General features: G+C 40.6%; 1 pseudogene; it reads right to left on the bottom strand.

The window, feature by feature from the left end:
* Positions 1–3354: 3354 nt before the first annotated feature.
* On the bottom strand, positions 3355–3842 carry LOC118716585 (annotated as a pseudogene).
* Positions 3843–4088: the final 246 nt, after the last annotated feature.

Below are 4088 nucleotides of genomic sequence, written 5' to 3'. Positions count from 1 at the left end.
CTGTTTCCTTTCATTTAAAGACCCGAATTCATTCTCTTCTCTTCTCTTCTCTTCTCTTCTCTTCTCTTCTCTTCTCTTCTCTTCTCTTCTCTTCTCTTCTCTTCTCTTCTCTTCTCTTCTCTTCTTTCTTTCCTTTTCTTTCCTCCATCCTTTCTCTCCCATCCCTCCTCCCTCCATCTCTCCCTCTCCTTCCACCCCTCCTTTTACCTCAACTCCTATAAATTTTTAAAATTTTATTTCCAAAGCAGTGTTACTTTTATAGGTTATTTTTATAGTTATCATTTTAATTAATTACTTTTTTTGTTAATCCTCACTCAAGGATATTTCTCCATTGAATTTTTTAGGGAAAGTGGAAGAGAGGGTCACACAGAGAGAAACATTGATGTAAGAGAAACACATTAATTGCTTACCTCCTGCTCCTCCCCTAATCAGGGCCCAGATCTGGGCCAGGGAGGAGCCTGCAAACAAGGAACACGCCCTTGACCAGAATCAAACCCAGACCCTTGAGTCCATAGGCTGATGCTCTATCCACTGAGCCAAACTGGCTAGGGCTCCTATAAAATTTTTAAGTAGCAGGAAGGCAGTTGGAAAATCAGGACACCTGTGTTCTGGTACAGAGTTGAAATTATTGAAATGAAAGCATTCCAGAAAGTGAACATATACTTAATTTCACTCCAGAAAAGAATAAGCAAATGAGGAACAACTAACCAAGCTGTTATTCACACGAGGGCAAGACTTTAAAGGTTTGTAAAATCCAAGCTGATCATATCATGTGCCTTCCTTCTCACTGTTCACTCTCTTATTATTTGTTATAGTTCAGATCATGCTAGATTTTATTACCCTGAAATGTCGACTTCCAAGCACATTAGGGAAAGTGAGCTGAATCAGCACCACTCAGATTTTAAGATTTGGGTAGGGGTAAAAAGGGGGTAGGAATTGTGGACTGATGGAATCTAACAGAACCTCAAGTGTTTGTTTTATAAGCATCAGCAGATGGATTCACCTCATCTGACCCAGTGAACTATGGTTTATTCTCATCGAGGAATTTGAGAAGAAAAATTTATTTGCCCTTTTTCTGCTAAAGGAAATTAAGCCTTTATTTACATTTACCTTTAGAATCTTTTCTCTAAAAACTAACTTTCCATGGAAAAATTTACTGGGATCTGCAAAGAAAATGTAGCATCATTTACTTATCAATTCAGCAAACACTTATTTTGTGCCTGCAATATGCAAGCATTGTGGAAGTGATAAGATGAGAGTGGATGCTGTATCCACACAAATATTTAATAAACTATGGTTAAAAAAAAAGCCAATGGACAAAATTGTGACTGGCCACAGATATCAAAAAAGACACACTATATTTTATGAAATCTAGATTTAGTCTATCTATGATAACTTCTTGTTCTTTGAATTCTGGGACCTGATTCATTTGTGTGAGCCTATATTGTGCCATAGTGATGCTACTTTCTTCGTTAACTTTTTCCCCAAATTCTGAGTAGCAGTCAATTCTAGAATTTTCCTGGGCATTGCTTGTTAATTCCATTGGGTTATACTTTAAAAATCTCTTAGCATTGTTTGATCACTTTCCTCTATAGGTGGCACCATTCACAGGGGATGGAAAATCAGTACTGCTTTTTTATAACTAAGCCATAAACAGAATGGGGGCTCACAGCCCAACATTAGCCTTGTGAAAGTCAAAATGACTGTTGGGTTTCTGAGCTTGCACCATATATCCACACCCTTCTTTAAAAAAAAAAAAAAAAAAAAAAAAGCCCACCCTGGCCCTTGTGACTCAATGGTTGAACATTGACCCATGAGCCAGGAGGCCATGGTTCAATTCCCTGTCAGGGCACATTTTCATTTATCTTAGTGCTTTGTATCAGATCTTTAATGTAGTTCCAATTCTTGTTCTTATGATAGATTCTCTCTCAGCTGACAACTTAGGAAATTTTTGTGCCTAATTTGTTAAGAGAGTATGAAAATTGTATTTGTTTTCTTAAAAATAAACACCTGTTCTACAAGAATTGGAAGAATAACCATATATGAGCAGCAGCATCCAAGTATCATCTAAAACTGACTTTCTCCACTGGTAATCAGACTTCATCTTTGGATTTAGCCAAAGCACTCCAGCTTTTTCTGATCAGAAGAATGTTCCTATTCACTGTTAGGACTTAAGCTAAAGGGTCACCTATGAATGAGCATGATGAGAAGTGATTTGATTGCCAGGGGAATGCACAGATAGAATGCTGGTAAGTTTTAAGTCTCTTATAAATGAAAGTGTGGCTTATAGCTCACAATGTATGCAGCTGATTTCATTGCTTCTGACATGCCTATCATGTTGTGGTAAATCCTTAATTAGCTTTGTTGATAGGTTCTGCAACTTTAAGTGCAATGACTTGTAACAAAACCAGTTTTATCACAGGCCAATTGATATAAACAAGAGTTAAGTTCCTACAGCTTCTCATCAGCGTTCTGATGAAACAGCACAGTTATAATTGACTTCCTCCTCTGAGAAGCTGGAAGACAATTTCCTGCTCCCAGAGCACTCATGCTCTCATCCCCTTCAGTGTGAAGTCTTCTCTTGCTTTCCTGTCCATACTGGGCTTATATAATATTGTGTATGTGTCTTTACCTCTACAGCTCTCCCTTCACACTTTTTTTTTATGGGCCTATTATACTGTAAGCTCTGTCAGAGCTTGCTCCATGTCTTATTCACTTTTATGTTTTCTTCACCCCAAATGGTGGTCTGTTATATAGAATGTGCTTGATAAAAGTTTAGCATTCTTGCCCTAACTGATTTGGCTCAGAGCATCAGCCAGCGGACTGAAAGGTCCCAGGTTCAATTCCAGTCAAGGGCATGTACCTTGGTTGCGGGCACAACCCCAGTAGGTGGTGTGCAGGAGGCAACTGATTGATGTTTCTCTCTCATTGATGTTTCTAGCTCTCTATCCCTCTCCCTTCCTCTCTGTAAAAAAATCAATAAAATATATTTTTTAAAAGTTTAGCATTCTTAGTCACTTCTCTATAGAAATTATATTTTTAGCATATAACAATTGATACATTTTATTTTATATCTAATAGTTTGTTAATCACACATATATATATATGATAGAAAAAGTGGGAAATATTATTAAATAAGAACAATAAAAGTCTTCTGTAGTGATATCAACTCCAAAGTCTGACCCGAGTGTAATGAGGGTAAAATGAAATAACTTATATGAAGCACTTAAAACAGTGCCAACCTGTAGTAGAATCTGAATAATGATTATCTCTTACCTTACTATATATATTACATAAAAATTTTCACACTGTAATCCTCTTTTTACTTCTTTTTTTTTTTTTTTAGACATTAGCCGCTGTATTTGGTCGAACATTTGACTCGCCCCTGAGGCCTTGGCCAGACCAAATAAATGATTTTGTGGACCTCATACAGCCCGAGGGCCAGATATTCCCCACTCTGGGATAGAGGGACAGGGAGACAAAGGTACATGGAAGTCAGCGCTGTGGAGTGTGGGCTGGGGAGGGCGAGGCTGGCATTCAGGAGCTGGGGTCCTTTTTCCTCTTCTGGAATCGCCGGAACTTGCCCTGAATGGCCAGGGCAGCTTTCTCCGTCTCTGGCGCTGACAGGTCGATGTCCACCTCCTCCTCCTCCTCTCTCTCAGCCTTCTTGGTGTTGCCAGCTTTCCCCTTCTCCTCTGGCCGGGGGCCTGGCTGGCTGCTGGGGACGTTTGGGTGTTGAGCTCGCTCATCTCGGTGGACGGACAGACGAGCGGGCGGCACGTGCAGCGAGGCGTGGCCCTGAGGCCACGGCGGGAGTTGCGGGCTCTGCATGGCTGCCGCTGCCCGTGGGGCGAGGAGATCAGTGCGGGGCCTCCGCTCCCGCCTGGCTCGCTCCCTCCGGACCAGCCGGGCTCTTGGCTGTCAGGCCGCCGCCTGCATGCACCCTCCGGCCTCTTTTTACTTCTTTACTTACTATACTGTGAACATCATTTTAGTTAATGAATATGTTTGTACAACATCATTTTTAGGACCAAACAGTATTCCTCTCTTTACATACACCATAATTTGCACAACACAATTTCTGCTTC

This window comes from Pipistrellus kuhlii, unplaced genomic scaffold, assembly GCF_014108245.1.
Source record: "Pipistrellus kuhlii isolate mPipKuh1 unplaced genomic scaffold, mPipKuh1.p scaffold_m20_p_12, whole genome shotgun sequence".
Taxonomy (NCBI): domain Eukaryota; kingdom Metazoa; phylum Chordata; class Mammalia; order Chiroptera; family Vespertilionidae; genus Pipistrellus; species Pipistrellus kuhlii.
The sequence above is the reverse complement of the archived record's forward strand: the minus strand, read 5'-3'. Positions and strand labels throughout refer to the sequence as shown.